Below are 17,447 nucleotides of genomic sequence, written 5' to 3'. Positions count from 1 at the left end.
CTGATTAAGACAAATTCCGAGGTTTGAAATGCCCCTCATGGGCTTATGTGTTTGAAAACTGGTAGCCCTTTTGGGTAGGTTATGGAACCTTTAGGTGGTAAAGCCTTGCTGGAGGAAATGTACTACTGGAGGTCGGGCTTTGCGGTTTTGTAGCCTCACCTCACTTCCTATTCCTTCTCTGTTTCCTGTGTGTGGATGAAATGTGACCAGCCAGCTTCAGTCACTGTTGTCATGCCTTACACCATGATGGACTCTGCCCTCTGGAACTGTAAGCCAAAAGGAGCCCTTTCTCCCCCAAGTTACTTGCTGGCAGGGTGTGTTATCACTGCAGCAAAGAGAATCCAATACCACAGAAAAGCCCTGAGAACTTGAGTGGGCTGGGGAGCAGGAAAAGCATTTTCTCAAAAGCCTCAAAAGTGCTGAGCATTGAGACTCTTGGCTTTTTAAGCCATCTATTCCTTTGTTCTTGTTTTGTTTTTCAAGACAAGGTTTTTCTGTGTAGCCTGGCTGTCCTGGAATTTGCTTTGTAAACCAGGCTGGCCTTGAACTCAGATCCACCTGCCTCTGTCTCCCAAGTGCTAGGATTTAAGTCATGTGCCATCACACCTGGTTAGGCCATCTGTACAGTACTTGCCTCTCTGACATGTGTGTATCTCAGGCCTTTCTTGTATGTACACTGTTCACTCCATTCATTCCTAGATGAAGCCCAGATGGGGAAGGATTTCTAGTGTTTCTTTGTCTACTGGCCTCTTTTATATGTTACCCTGCTGCTGTGTTCTCCAGCTCCTACTCTCTGTTACAGCCAGACAGCTATACAGATGAGATAAGGGAGGTTAAGAGAAAGATTGAGCTGAGGAGGTGACACGGTGGATAAAGGCACTTGCTGACAAGCTTGATGAGCTGAGTTTAGTCCCTAGGACCCTCAACTGACTCCTCAAGTTGTGCTCTGATTTCCATATATGGACTGTGGTTTACATATGCGTGAGCACACCCACACCTAAAGTAAATAAATAAAAAAAGACTAATGACTTCCCTAAGGTCACACACAACCAAGGACATACTGCCAACACCACCCCAAATTGCTTCTTAGTGTGTGCCAGGCACTGTGGCATCTTCTCACACAGTCTTCATGGCTTTAGAGGACCTGGACAGTACTTTTCCATTGCCCAGTGATTTCCCCATATTTTCATTCCTGGCATCCTTATTTTCTGCAGGGAGCCTCTGGCCAGAGGGTTGATTCTTTCTGCCTGAGGCAGGCCTTGAAGTGGGATTCAGGGAATGGCTTGAGCCTTAGAGAAAAACAGAATTTGATGTGTTTCTCTAGTCTGGGCACATCACACCCACCTGCTGTAGGAGGGATGGATGGAGGTCTTTTATTAATACCCCATCTTTTATAAATAAGGGAGACAGGTGTTCTGTACATGCAGCGAGTCTCTGTTTCCTCTGTCTTTAGTGCATGGCATGGACCTTGGGGTCTACAGTTTTTAACTTCCAGGCAGATTCAGAGTGCTAATCATGGCTGAAGGTCTCCATGGCTCCCAGCTGTGTGCTTCATGATATGGGTGAGCTGCTCAACTTGGAAGTCAGTCCTGCAAGCTACATTCTGATTTGGAGAGCAAACATTTAATAAAGGAAGTCATTTGTATTTGAATTTCAGTGGCTGGGGCGAGAACTCTGTGGTAAAGTGCTTGTACTCCGAGCATGAGGACCTGAGTTTATATCCCTAGCATTTGTCCAAAAGGCCTGTGGGGGGTGGGGGGACTCCTGTCTGCAATCCTGGCACTTAAGAAGGCAGAGACAGGAGCAAAGGGCTGCTAGCCAATTGCCTAGCTTCAGATTTAATGCAAGAGACTTCAGGAAAAACAAAAGAAAACAAACCAAAAGATAGAGGAAAAACAGCTGGCAACAACCTCTGGTTTCCACATGTGGATGTATAGGTAGTTAAGAGCACGGGCTACTCTTCCAGAAGACATGAGTCTGGTTCCTAGCACCCATGTCTGGTATGTCATCTAATTCCAGCTCTAGGGGATCTGATGCCGTCTCATGGCCTCTGTGAACACTCATACATACATGCATACATACAGAGAGACACACACTCATACACATAAATATAAAAACTTTTCTAATGAGCAGAGAGCAATAAACTGAGACCTCATGTCAGTACTCAGCTTGCTTTCTCTGCTCTTGTGCAACCCAGAATCCCCTGAATAGAGGATGGAGCCACACACAGTGGGTGGGTCTTCCTATTAATCGAGACAATCCTTGACAGAGGTACCCACAAATCAACCTAATCTAGACAATCTTTCACTTGCACTCCAGGTAGTCACAGATGTGTCAAGCAGACCACTAAAATTAACCATCTTAGCTGGGTGTAGGTGGCACATGCCTTTAATCTCAGGACTCTGGAGGCAGAGGCAGGCAAATCTCTGAGAGTTCAAGGTCAGTCTGGTCTCTATATTGATTTCTGGGATAGCCAGAACTACATAGAGAGACCCTGTCTCAAAAACAAAAACCCTAACCATCTGTCTTAGTCAGGGTGTTTATTTCTGTGACAAGACACCATGACCATGTTAACTCTTTTGTTGTTGTTTTGTTTTGTTTTTTGAGACAAGGTTTCTCTGTGCAGCTTTGTAGACCAGGCTCCCATGTTAACTCTTTTTTTTTTTTTTTTTTTTTTTTTTTTTTTTTTTTTTTTTTTTTTTTTTTTGAGACAGGGTTTCTCTGTGTAGCTTTGGAGCCTATCCTGGCACTCACTCTGGAGACCAGGCTGGTCTTGAGACCAGGCTGGTCAATTCACAGAGATCCGTCCGCCTCTGCCTCCCGAGTGCTGGGATTAAAGGCATACGCCACCAATGCCCGGCCCATGTTAGCTCTTATAAAGAAAAACATTTAGTTGAGGTGGCAGTTAAGAGTTTCAGAGGTTCAATCCATTATCATCATGGGCAGGAAGCATGGTGGCATGCCGGCAAACATGGTGCTGAAGAAGGAGCTGCTACATGATGATATTCAGGCAACAGGAAGTAGACTGTCCCAATGGGTGTTGCTTGAGCACATGAGACCTCAAAGCCTGCCTCCACAGTGACACACTACCTCCAATAAGACCATACCTATTCAAACAAAGCCACACCTCCTAATAGTGCCACTCCATTTGGGGGCCAATTTCTTTCAAATGACCACACCATCTCAGGGTTTATTTTGGCTAACATTTTGAGGGTACAGTCTACCATGATGGGGAAGCATGGAAACAGGAGCTGAGATAGCTGGTCATGTTACATCCACAGTGAGGAAACAGAGAGGGATGAATGCTGGTGCTCAGTTCGTTTTCTCCTTTTATTCAGTCCAGGTATCACACACAGTTGGAGTGGATCTTCCCACCTCAGTTACCCCAGCCTAGAAACTCTCTCCCAGGCCTGCCTAGAGGCTTGTCTCCTAGGTGACTCTAGGTCCTGTCAAGTTGATATAACTGTCAATACTAATCATCACAGAGGGCTTGTGAAGCAAACCACTTCGGAGGAGAGGCACTGAGGCGGCTACAGTGGCAGGGCATCCTTGTACATCATTCAAGGATGTACATCTTCTGCCTCCTTTACTGGTAGGAACCTCACAATGAGCTTGGCTCTCCTGCAGCTGGTAAACTAGAAGTAAGCAAGGGCTTCTCTTTAGCAAAGAGATGGAGTGGGGGGCAAAAGGAAGGGAGAGGGGCAAGCAGAAGTTGTAAATGAACCCTGGTTCTAGTAATGTGTCCTCAGGTTCTGAGGATCAGGGCATAGGTATCTTGGGGGGGCAATCCTTTCTATACTGTGGGGCATTTTGATGTGATAACAAGCCTGAAGAGGAATGAGGAGCACACTGTGTAGACTCATGCTGGCACCTTGGGCTATCTCTTGCCTCTCAGGGTAGATACAGTAAGGGACACATCATTCACAAGCAAGCTTAGGCTGGGAATTCTATCTGTGGGTGTCCCCCTCCCATCTCCTAGGCCCCAGGGGAACAGAAGCCGGGCTTCTGAGGCATTCTCCTCTATTCTCTGCCTTTCCATAATAGGACCTTGGCCACTGTACCTTCCAAAGAAGCTGTAATTAAATCTCTAGTCTCTTCAGGTCAGACCTTCCCAGTCCTCATTCCATTTTCCTTTGAGTGGTTGTTTGAAAACTCAGTTTGATAGAAAATACAAGCTGGGCAGTGGTTGTACATGCCTTTAATTAATACCAGCACTCTGGAAGCAGAGGCAGGTGGATCTCTGTGAGTTTGGGGTCAGCCTGGTCTACAGAGCCAGTTCCAGGACAGCCAGAGCTGTTACACAGAGAAACCCTGTCTCAAAACACACACACACACACACACACAGAGAGAGAGAGAGAGAGAGAGAGAGAGAGAGAGAGAGAGAGAGAACAAACAAAAAGAACACACACACACACACACACACACACACACACACAGAGTGGAGTGTGGGGGGGTGTTCATATGATCTCAGAGCTGGACTGATAAGCCTGCCATTCCAGGAGGCTGAATGTTAAGTGGGGAAGAAACAATGGAGATGCTTGGTGACTCATTTCCCAGATAAACCTGCTTGATTTTGCTTTTGTATTGGATGGCTATTCAAGCATGTTCTCCAGAAAGCTTCTGAGAAGAGAAGGAGGGGAACAAATTCTTCCCTTTTTTTGCCAAACATCAGAGCATGCCCAAGCAGCTTGATGGGCTTTATTTTTTTCTAGTAGTCAAGAGTTGTTTTTTCTTTTTTTTCCTTTGTGAGTACCTTAAAGTCCATCTCCTCCTCTAGACATCCTCTTATTGAGATGACCATTTATCTCATCCAGTTTCCCACATTGCATAGTATTCATGGTACATATTTCATCTGATAAATGTTCATTTTGCACCTATTTTAATGTTAGGTGCTGTGACAGACCCCAGGGACAACACATCAAACAGAAAATAACCTCTGAAACCAAGAGCTCTGACCTATGGAACTGTTATTGACAAAGGAGACAGGTAATCCAACTTTCAGCCCAAAACATGGTTCTCACCTCAAAGGGAGAGAATAAGTGACAGTTTATTCTGAGCCAGATGTGAGTGACCGAGGCCACAGGACACAGGGACTCAGGTTGCTCCAAAACATATGTTCCAATGTGAAAACAATTAGACTAACTTTCACGGTCACAGAACAAAAGCATGATGGGGAATTTACAACTGCTGGTCTTCAGAGTATTCTAGATCATCTACTGGGGGCTGGGCTTAGCTGAGGACTGAATGTTTCCTGCTTCAGGGAGTCATGCAGGCTGCTGGGAGGGGAGCCATCACACATCACACAGGAAAGTGGCAATATTCTGATGAGGAAGACAGGACAGCAAAGTCATCTTCACCTTCAGGGTATCTGGGGAGCAAACCCAGCCATCTTTCCTGCCCCTCCTGCCCCAGTGAAGGAACTTGGAGGTGTCACTTCTCATATGAATCTAGTTGTAAGCATTTTTTACATCAGCTGTCCTGACATCCCTGAGCCCCCAAGGAACAAGACACAGAGCCTTGGAACATCATTAAAATGCTGTCCAGAAAGAGGCACCGCTGGCCTGCTGTGTGAGAAGCTAAGAACTGCAGGAGTGAAATAAAGGAGTGCTAGGCAGACAGGCTGGGCAGGCACCGGTTCCCACTGGCTCTGCACCAGGCTGTAGAACAATCCTAGATGAGTCCCTCCCTTCCAGCCTAAGGTTTAAACACTGGTTTTCTATAGACCAGGATGACCTCCTACTCAGTATGCAACTGGGGATGGTCCTCCTGTCTCTGCCTCTGCTTGGATTACAGGTGTGCACTGCATACTTGGTTTTAGTCTCAATGACCTCTAATGACATGTACACCTGGATGGTTAATTAACATTGCTTCTGTGGGCAAAGGTGTAGAGAAATGGCCGAAATGACAGATCCGTGAGTGGGAAGAAGGCTTTTATTATAGATATGAGAGAGAGAATGACCTGTGGTCTTTGGGGAAGTCCAAAGCAGCTATGACCACCTCTCTGGGGCAGAAAGGAGAGGGGTAGACTGATAAAGGCCAGGGCTATCTCTTTTGGGAGCAGAGAGAAGAGAGAAAACAGAAAAACCTCATGAGTAATTAAGAAAACTGGTAACTGAAGGATGGGGGTGGGAGGTTGCTGTGAACTGGAACAGCCTGGAAATTTAGGGTGGCAGGGGAGGGGGCTTGGGGGCCTCGTAGCTTTGGCATGCACCATAGGTACGTGGCAATAGGGAAGAAACCAGTTTCTTAGGTTTGTGGTGAGAGTAGGCTTTCATCTCTACCAGTAATCCTAAGTAGAGCAGCCTAAGTAGAGCACAGACCTATTTTGGACCAAGTCAGTGGACCTGTCCGTTTTTGGGGGTGCTTGGGGATTTTCCTTTTGGACATGACCTGACTCTGTCTCTGTCTGTCTCCAAATGCCTGATGATAGTGAACTAATTGACTGACTACTCCATCATATTCCTAAATCTACTTGTAGCATAGTTATTTCTAAGATGTATGTAATCCTGGCTGTGATTTAAGCACACCCCCTGTGCGTCCCCCCCCCCCAAGTCCACCCCAAACAGAGTCCTCCCAAAGGAATAAGAATCTATTCTCAGTCAAATCTGAGCAACCATAGCCTGGAGCTACAGTCCTCTGTTTTCTGTAGACCATGAACTTTTTTTTTCTTTTTTTTTTTTCTTTTTACCTTACAGTCACAGAACAAGAGCAGACCACCCAAGTCAAGGGATCCATCAAGCACACTGATGGAGGCCCTGGGTAGATATGCTACAGCTAGGTGGGAAGTCTTCTGCTGGAGGCAAAATCTTACCTGATGGCCAAAGAAGGCTAGGACACACACACACAAAAAAAAAGGTGAGTGACTATTGGCTGTTGAGAGGGCTGACGATATCTCAAGGTAACTTGATCTCTGGGTATGTGAAAGGTTTCCATACCCTGATATTAAGCCCCTCCGCCAGCACAGTAATACAAATCAAGCTTAATTAAGAATTAATTCAGGCTTAATGAGTAAAACACTCCTGGATTATCTCCCCTCCCCACCCCCAAAGAGATGATAGGGAGAAGACTCAGAAAAACCACACGTCCATTCTCTAGGGGGCAGTTTAAATACCCTGTAGGTGTGGTCTTGAGCATCACTGGGGTGGAGCTGCCTTTTGGTGGGTTTTCTGAGATGAAGCAGGATTTAGAGGAGGGAGGGGGAACTGAGGTGGAGCTTCCACTGGAACATTATGAAGCATTCCAGTTCCCCACGAAGATCATTTAACCTGCCCTGTTGAAGTTCCAGGCAGAGATGTGACTTTTTTCTGGGAACTTTGCAGGGAAAGTGAAGATGTGACAGTTAGTCATCTGTATATGCCTGCCAGGATCCTGGTCTACATATGACTGTGTATGTGCTTTGCTGCTTGAACAATCATCTCGTGAGAGATGGAACATCTACCTGGGGTGGGCTGTCTTCTCAAGATCTGCATAAATTCACCTATTTCGTGGTTCCTCCTCCAAACCAGAGGGGAGAGTCCAGGCTGAGCATGGTCTGGTTTAACATGGCCAGCAGACTAAACAGGACCATGAGAGGAGAGAGGGGTAGGGAGAACAAGAGAGAAACTCATGACCAAGAGAGACAACTTGGGCAAAGAGACCAGTGTAGCCAAAATGGCTGAGTTATATAGGGATTGGGCCGAGGGAAGGGAAGTGGCAGAACACACCCCCCCCCCAGAGGTTTAGGGTAGGAGTGGGGTGAGGACTGAGACTTGTCCTGGGTTTATTACCTGGTTCTGATTCTCATCACCTGCATGGCAACTCACACTGTCTGTAACTCAGGTTCCAGGTGATTTAACATCCTCTTTGGCCTCTGTGGACATCAGGCATGCATGTGGTTGGTGCACATATATACATGCAGGCAAAACACACCCAAAGGAACTCAAGACTGGGCTCAAGGGTGACTGAGGGGCTTCCTGCCAGTAGCAGTACCTTCCCCAGCCTTCCACTTCTGCCCACTTCATGGGGTAGATTTACCAAATGTCTTTTAGTTACATGGTTTCAGAAGGGTCCAGAATAATCCTTAGTACAATATAATTACAGTATAGTATTGTGGTTAAATACTTGAGTTTTAGCACATTTTAGCTAACGACTAGGTTTATCTTTAGCAGAACATAGTTGTTAGACCCCCGAAAACTCAAGTATCCGGGGTCTCAGGCCAGGTTCTCGGTCACCCCAATCACCAGGCGGATTCGAGAGCTTGCTGCAAACTGCACGAGGCTTTATTGTAATTTAACGAACTAACCCCATGTTAGCTCGGGTCTTTCACCCACCCGCCATGGCAGACGGCTAGAAAAAGACGGCTCCTACGGGCTCCCAAAAGATCTTATAGGGCAGCGTAAGGGGAGTGTCTAGGGGTACGCACAGGCTTACGCACAGGCTCATGATTGGTGTGCTTCCAGGCTTGGAGGGCTTGCCCTGTGTTGATTGGTCAACTGGTTGTTATGGCTCATAGGCCCTCCCAGGGTGGTTGCTATGCTCTCTATGTCATTGTCGTGCGCTTGTCCGTAAAGCACACCCAGGGTCGTAAAGCATAGCGCCACCAGCTAACTTCTGATTGGTTCCTTGTCACAAGACAGGCATCTGACCTTTTAGTGACTAAGGTACCTTGTCACGAGACAGGCATCTGACTTTCTGGTTTCTAGGACAAGGTCATAGAAGCACATGTTCGACCATTATGGCTGCCAAAAGGGAAGCCGGTTCCTTCAATAGTAAACAGATGAAAAACTACAGTGTTTCTTATCAGTAGGACCTGAGGCATTGCAGGCTCTAAGGGAACTTTCTACCCCATTCATTTACTTCTGGGTGAACCCCACCCCCACCCCTGCCCACCCCTGGGTGGGGTTAATAGTGCCCTCTGAAATCTCCCATTTGGGTTGAATCCTCAACCTCCATTTTCTTCACTTTAAATTCTGGTGCAAACCCTCGGGGTACATGCAGCCCTCCACATTGGTGTGGGCAGGCTCTGCCAGCTGGGAACCTCTGGGCTTCATTCTAAGAGCCTTGTTAGGAGTAGCTCACAAGCGTGGTTCCCATTTTGGCGGGAGATGAAGCCTGGCCTCCCCTGCTGAGAAGGCACTAGCTTATCAACAAGTGTGGGGAGACAGACTGGTGTGGGGGTGGGGTTGTAATTTGCATTTAACAAGAGTTGGCTTCCTGCTCCCTCCTTTGATTCCATTGCTGAGGCAGCCCTGTTGCTGGCATGTTAGTGTCTGGAGGGCTCCATGGCAACAGCCTGGGAGTTGAATGGTGCGAAACTCACCTCTTTTTCTTTCTGCAGACTGGTTGGCAAGGCAGACCATTTAGGAGAATTTTCAAGGAAGTGAAAACGGAACTCTTTGTCACCTTGGTATCTCCTGGGCTTGCTGTAAGAAACTGTGGATAGATTGCAGAGGTGGGGGCAGAGCTGTGGAGGGTGATGGACAAGAATCAATGATAAACTTACTAGTCCCCCATTTTTGAATGAAGCTCTTTCCCCAGTGGTTCTGAGGAACCCACCAGACTTGGTGATGCTTAACTCTAAGTGGGACGTCCAGATAGACTAGTGCATAGCCTTCCATTGCTATGACAAAAACACTCTGACCACAAGCAATTTAGGGGAGGAAAGGGTTTAATTAGATGACACTTCTAGGTCACATTCATCACTGAGGGGAGTCAGGGCTGAAATTCAAGCAAGATCTTGAAGCAGAAACCATGGAGGAATGATGTTGGCTGGCCTTCTCACAGACTCATGCTCAACTAGCTTTCCCATACAGTTCAGGAATTCCTGTTTGCCGAACGGTGTTACTCACAGTGGGTTGAGCTTTACTTCAATTAAGGGTTGAGATAACCCCCACAGACATGCCCAGAGGCCCGGGGATCTCAGCAATCCTTCAATGAAGACTTCTTTCTCAGATGACTCTAGGCTGTCAAGTTGACAGTGAAAGCTGACTGTGAAGTGTACTGTTGTTGGGTGAGTATTCCCTCTAGACAGAAACACTGGAGGGATTACTCCAGTGAGAGACTCATAAGATTCAGGAAGTTCCTGAAACTTACAGGCTCAGGAAGCTGAGAAAGTTACAAGAGTCACAATGTTCCTCCTCAAGATTACATAAGCAGTAACAGTAACTGGTAGAGAGGAGACTGTCAGGAAGAGCTGTCAGCTGGGTGCTGGAGGCAATGGATGCTGTCTGGCCCACCATGGCAGCTAGAGATGGCAGCTGTTGTTTAGCATCCTAGGATGATGCAACAATTTGATGAAGGACTGCTGTAGACTCAATCACATGCTCCTGTAACATAGGGCTGCCACAGAGCCACAGCTTGGGCTCAGAGGCGGGCAGCAGAGAGAGGCAGAGAGACTGAGAGACAGAGGGACAGAGAGTGTTTTCTCCGTACATGCAGCTCATGCTGGGCAGGGGTGGCCTGCCTTTCTAACCCTCAGGTCATGAATGGAGCTGCAGTGCTTGTTGTGGTTCAGTGACTCTTGGTGTTTAGTGCATTAACAGTGGCATAGACAAGGCAGTGACCAGTGCAGTGACCAGTGACATGACCTTGGATTGAAACAAAGGTGTGCTGTGGTTTGGGGGTGAGGTGTGTTTTGCTTGTCTCCTAAAGGTCCATTGTCATTAAAGTATTGCTTAGTTCCCAGAGAAGTACTATAGGGGAGTGCTTTTTGTTGTTTTGGCATGTGTGTTTATGATTATGCTTATCTGTATTTGGATGCATGTGTGTGAGTGTGTGGAAGCCAGAGGTCGACCTCCATGTCTTCTCAGTCACTTTCCACCTTTTTGTGAGACAGGGTCTTTTGCTTTTACCTGGAGCTTATTGACCTGGCTAGGCTGAATGGCCACTAAGCCCCAGAGGTCCTCCTGTCTCTGCTTTCCCACTCCTGGGCTGTCACGCCTATACCACCATACCCAGCCTTTTTTACTCAGATTGTGAGGATTGAACTAAGGCCACCATGTTTGCATTTCTGACTCCAGGTATTACATTGGTTATGAGGTGGGCCACATGTTCTTATGGTTGTTTTTTTTTTTTTTTTTTTTTTTTTTTTTTTTTTGCATCTTATTCAGTGTATTGAAGTAAATGCACATAGGTTTGAAGAGGAGCAAGAAAACTGAATTCAGAGCCAAGTGATAGCATAGGTCAGCAACATGCTGTCAAGAGTGACAGCAGACCACATGAATGAGGGGATTCAAGAGGCCTGATTATTGTTTGTGGCTTTGTCTTATGATGTTCAAAAGGAGGGATTTGGTTGCTAGGGGCATAGGGTGGTTTTCTATTTTTAAATATTTATTTTATGACTTACTATGTAACTGTGTGAGTATGTGTATATGAGTGCAGGTGCCCTCAGAGGCCAGAAGAATGAGTCAGATCCTCTAAGAAGGGAGTCACAGGTGGTTGTGAGCTACCCAACCTGGGTGCTGAGACCTGAATTCAGATCCTTTGCAAGAGAAGCATGTGCTCTTAACTGCCCAGCCATTTCTCCAGCCCCAAGGTTCTCTATTTTGACTGACAGATTTTAAGGTATATAATCTATGGTGTATTCCCTGTCTCATAATGCACCTGATTTTAATCATATAACACCCAAATTATGCACAGGTAGGCATAAGATGTTAAATAGGGGGTTCTCCTTTTAATGCACTCGGAGAACACGGTTTGCTTCATTGTGTATGCATCTAAAATCCACCTATCCTTGTTCTCGAATGAATTAAGAATATGTTTGGATAGAAACTGTCCAAGTCTGATGGCCATTAAGGAGAGATGAAATGTATCCCATTGTTGTGAATGGGATGTGTATTGCCGAGTGCATTGTTCATTCAGAGATGGATGTCTGTGCATGGTATGTACAGGCAAGGCCCTCAGGCTGCCTCAGAAGAGGATGTGTGCAGAGCCCAAACCAAGTGTAGTCCCAGGGTGCCACACTATTCCCTGCACTTGCCTCCCTCACAGGGACATCCAATCAATGGATTTCTGGCTGGCTGAATGGGCACAGTACTTGAGATAGTTCACTAAGACTGAAATCTGAAGATTCTGCTAGGATTCTTAGAAGTGTGATGTCGTTTCTATTGAGGTGGCTAAGCTCGGGGAATGTCAGATGCCTGCAGCTGGCAGCCATGTTGCTCCTTGGAAGGAAGAGAGCCTCCCCAAGGACAGAGGGGGGACAGGGACAGAGGCATTGCTGAAGGCAGAATGATGGAGAAATGGAGAGAAAGTATTGCTCTGCCCCTAGGTCAAACCAAGACCATGGTCCTGTCTCTCCTTGGGATTTTCATTTTCACATACACAAAAATCCTGTATTTCTGCTTAAGAAGCTCTGTGCCACTCACATAGGATATCTTTATTCTCCAAGTCTTTGTATGCAGTGGCTGCATGTCTCTTTACATTTGACATCTACAGATGAGTGACAAGGGCCATGCTCTCTCACAGGTATTCCAATCACTCTCTACTGGTCATCAGATCATCCAGGGGATATCCAGAGATGAGGCTGGGGTCTCCATCACCTAACTCATTTTCTAGTCTTTCCCTTTGGATCCCATGACATGAACTACTATTTCAGCTAGTAGCAAGCATGGCCCCAAGGCAGAGGCTCAATAAAGCTCCATGATGAGTGTCAGGTGTGGTCCTAAGTGGCTCACACAGGACAGTGGGGAGCATGTGGATGCAGGGTGACTAGAATGCTGATCTGGGTTTGGACTCCATGAGGATCCAGATCCCCAAGGTGGGTGGGGCGACTGACTGGCTGGCAGGCTGGTAGACTGACTCTGAGAGTTCCTGCCTAGGCTCCCAGTTCAGACTCTATGCAGACCCAGTTTGGTGCAGTGGGTGGTATGGCTGATAGGTAGGCAGGTAGGGAGGTCTACCCAAACTTATAACAAGCAGTGGGCTTTCTGTAGGGAGTGGAGAATGAAAGCTACATATGTGAGAGGTTTTATTCTTAGCTGGATTACACCATTCCCTTGTCTGTACAATATCCCCTGAGCATTAGAAGTTAAGGAGGGATTTTTGCATCATTTCTTGCTAAATTCTTAGCTTCTACCAATCCCCACCCCCGCCCTGCTTTCCTGCCGCTGCAGAATTCTTGGGACGCTGTCCAAAGTGCTGACAAGTAGTTTTCTTACGGAGATCTCAGCTTTTCCAAATGGCTGTGCTGCATACAATCAGGGTCTAGGGCTGGGGTCTCAGGATGCAAGCATTGGTAAAGAGAAGGGGCCTCTGGCCATCCCAAGTCACTTCCTTCCAGCAATATGTCTTCTGGAAAGTGATGTTTATCTTGGCTTTCTCTCAGCCACTAGGATCCACACACAACCAGGTGGACAGTCAGGGTCCAGATGGTAAGTACTGCTTCCTAATGCTCAGCTAGGATGGCAGACAGACAGCAGAATCGGAACTCATTCTTTTTAGTGGCTTCCACTATTATATACTGGCTGTACGCCAGGCACCATACTATGTCTTCAGCACATATTTTCTCAGGCAGTTCTCAGCATCACCCAGTATGGTAGGCACTGGTTTTTTTCTCTGTGTTGTAGCTAGGAAGGGTGCAACCTAAAAGACAGATGGAAAGTCTGTTTGAGGGCTCAGCAGGCCAGGGCACTTGCTGCCAAGGGTAATAACCTAAGATTGATTCCCCCCCCCATCCACATAGTGGAAGGATAACTCGTGCAAGTTGTCCTCTGACTTACTCGCCCACCCACCGAGACACATGGATACTCCCTTCCAAATAAATGAATGTAATGAATAAAAGAAAGATAAATGGTTTGGCAGAGCACAAGAGGAAAGGTTTGGCTAGGGCCTACCTGATGACACAGATCCCACCCTCAAACCATCCAACTGCCCATTGTGAAAAAAGCCCAGGAATGGGGTCTAGACACAGCCAGTAAGCCCAAGAGCTGGCTTCGAAAGAGCCATTCCTCAGCCTAGGGAGATAGTTTGTTGGGTAAATCATTTGCCATACAAGCATAAGCACCTGACTTTGGACCCTTGGAAGCCATGTAAAACTGGGTGCACTGGTGTTTCTGTAATTCTCACCCTAAGAGATGAAAGCTGGAGACAGAATTCCTGGAAGCTGAGAGCCAGCTGGCCTATTGCATGCAGCAGTGGGCAAACAAGAGGCCCTAAGGTGGAAGGGGAGGACTGACACCCAGGTTGTCCTCTGACCTCCACATACACACTCTGGCACATGTGTGCCCCGCCCTGCCACAAGCTATCGATATAGATCTCTGAACTCCCCATCTGTAGATGTAATGGGTTGTCTCTCTTGCCTGTAATCAAGTCACCTTGGTTGAGCAAGTGAGCCCTCTCCCATGGGACATTTGAGTCCACATTTGTAGTATGAGAGACTTTTCCTGGGGAGACATGGTGCATATTCACATCAATTCACCCCTGAAGGGGAACCATGAGAGACCAACGTAACAGCTGCACTGAAGTCCAGCTTGGTGAACCAATGGATTTTATTGGAGTTACTTGCAGGAGTCATCGGCATGATTCAAAAGCAGCTGCATCACTGAAGAGCCCACTCCAGCATGGGTGAAGAGCAATGACCTGGAGCTCTCTGCATGGCTTGCAGGCGGCTCCACAGGTCTGAGAATTTCCTTTCTGCAACCTCCTGGGTCTCATGTGCTGCCTCCCAACTCCTGGATGAAAGGTTTAAATCACAGGAAACTGTTCTACACCAACATGGCAGTCGCAGGAGGGCTCCAATTTCAGGGTTGTGAGCAGCCTCCACATGGCCTTTGCCACCCTTTGCCTGTGACGATCTGATGCCAGTGCATTTTCTGCATTCCTCCTGAAGGCGCGGCTTCTCTGAACACAGGAACATGTGGTGGGAAAGCCTCAAGATAATTGCCAGAGAGAGCTTTGTTGCTGACATGCCATTTGTCTTCAGCAGGCACCAGATTCCTCTACCTTTAGCAGGGATCGCACTCCACAGAGCACTCGAACACCCATTGAGGATGTCAGTTTCTTACTTGTGGAAATGTCAGGAGCCAAACGGCAAGTACCACTTAACATGTCAAGGAGCAGTGAGGCTGGCAGACACACTTATACGTGAAAACCCACCTTCAGCTCTGCATCTGGCAACTGAAGTAAGATGTACTAAACGCAGTCAGATGTGAGGACCACGCCCAGTCTGAGGATAGGGTTAAACCATCCATGCATGAAGCCTGCCCTCCCTGCAGGTTATCAGTCCCCTGCTTGATCCTTTGAGCCTTGCACTCCTGCTCTTCATTCACTAAACCTTCCGGTAGGGGAAACGTTAGCCACGTCCTCTTGGGGGCTGGCACAGGTGACGCAGACCACGCACACTTGGGCGTGGTCAGTGACGTAGCAAGACCTTAACTATGAGGGTCTCACAGATAGGCGGCTCTCTCTGGTTTGCCTGGTTTAGAGGACTGACTTGTTGAGTGATTAAACAGATTAAAACATCTGTTCGTCAAACTTGGTCTGATTCCCTTGAGGTACTCATTATTTGCGCCCCACTTTACCTTCCTATCCTGATGCTCTTCTTCATTTCCCCATCCATCCATCCATCCATCCATCCATCCATTCTTCTTCTTCTTGGGCTTCCCCTTTGACTGTTCCGCCAAGTCCTCATTGGTCAAGAAACAATGTTCTGCCTCTCACTTCTTCCTCCCACAGTCCATGGTGGGTTAGTGACCACTGGGAGATGTAGATGGACAGGAATAGCCTCTTAGCATGTGAAGTTTCAATAGTTTCTTTCTTTCTTTTTTTCTTTCTTTCTTTCTTTTTTTCTTTTCTTTTTTTTTTTTTTTGCATGTGTATGAGTGTACAGGCAGGAGGATCAGAAGTTCAAGGCTATCCTTGAATTCTAACTCACCAATTTGGCCAGACTGGCTGTTCAGCAACTCCACTCCCTGCCCTAGTGCTGGGATTACAGACATACGCTATGGAGTTTGGCTTTTAAGGTGGGGCTCAATATCTGAATTCAGGTCTTCACACTTGCAATGACAGGTAATTTACAGAATGAGCTGTCTCTCCAGCCCCAGGTTCCTGAGTGTTGGGATTATACCCATGAGCCACCATGGTTGGATTATATGGTGCTGGCAATTGAACTCAGAGCTTAATGTAAGCTACACAGACACTCTACCAAATGAGTTACACCATCATCCAACAGGTATTTATTCTGTTTGGAATGCTGCCATAGTTACTGTTCAATTGCTGTGAAGAGACACCATGACCAAGGCAATTTATAAAAGAAAGCATTTATTTGGGGGCTTGCGTATGGTTTCAGAGGACTAGTCTATGACCATCATGGTAGGAATCACGGTACCAGGTAGGCAGGCAGGCATGGTGCTGGAGTAGCTGCAGCTGAGAGCTTACATTCTGATTTACAGGCAGCAGGTAGAGAGAGGAGGACTGGGCTTGTCATGGGCTTTTGAAACCTCAAAGCCCACCCTCAATGACATAACTCCTCTAACACGGCCACACCTACTAATCCTTCCCAAATAGTTCCACCAACTGGGGACCAAACATTTCAAATATATGAGTCTATGGGGGGCATTGTCATTCAAACCACAACAAATCAATTCCATATGCTGTTCTGGGTGTGACTTTCTACAGCCACTGAGTAACTGTAGATCCCCCCCATTCAATCATAAACACATTTATTCATCCAAGGAGTATCTATTTCAGGACAGAAGAGATGGGATGGGGAGGTGGCATCAATAGGACTGTTCCAGAGCCAGCTGTCCAGAGGCTCTGAGAAGTGTCTACTTGCTTCTGTTCTCTGGAATAATACAAGGAAAGATTTCACAAAACCATACCCCCACCATCAGCATCAGTGGGGAGGGTCTCCTTCTACCAGCTGAGCCTGCTCTTGCTGGACTTGTGGGTGCCTCAGATACCAGTCATTATCTGTTTGTCTGTTTCCATAGACCTGGCATGTAGCTAGGGGGTAGAGCCATGGGATGGCAAGCTTATCAGTGGGTATGGGGAATTCAGAACAGAGAACAGTGGGAGGATGTGATGCTAAAGAGTTATTGGGTCCAGGGCTCACTCAGGCAAGTGCCTTTAACCACCATTGGTTCTGGGCTCTCTGACAAGTTGTCAGAACTGTGAGATTCCTTTCCAGGAGACACAATGCCCCTCTGGTTGGCAACAGGCTTCAGCCTTTTCTTTCTAGCATGAGGCTCCTGGGGGACATTCAAACATCTTGGGGTCATTGTCTCAGTAGTCTGACAGGCAGACTAATAATTTCCAAATATTATTTTAAGATGTGTTACATTTGTTTATGCTTGAAATATTTGTTTAATGATGCAAACGTATGTTGCATTCCTTTATGTTGCATTTGTTAACTCTGTTAAGCTGTGTTACTTTGCCTGTCTAAAATACCTGATTGGTCTAACAAATAACTGAATGGCCAATAACAAGGTAGGAGAAAGGATAGGTGGGGCTGCCATGCAGAGAGAGTAAAA

Source organism: Cricetulus griseus, chromosome 7 (assembly GCF_003668045.3).
Source record: "Cricetulus griseus strain 17A/GY chromosome 7, alternate assembly CriGri-PICRH-1.0, whole genome shotgun sequence".
Taxonomy (NCBI): domain Eukaryota; kingdom Metazoa; phylum Chordata; class Mammalia; order Rodentia; family Cricetidae; genus Cricetulus; species Cricetulus griseus.
The sequence above is the reverse complement of the archived record's forward strand: the minus strand, read 5'-3'. Positions refer to the sequence as shown.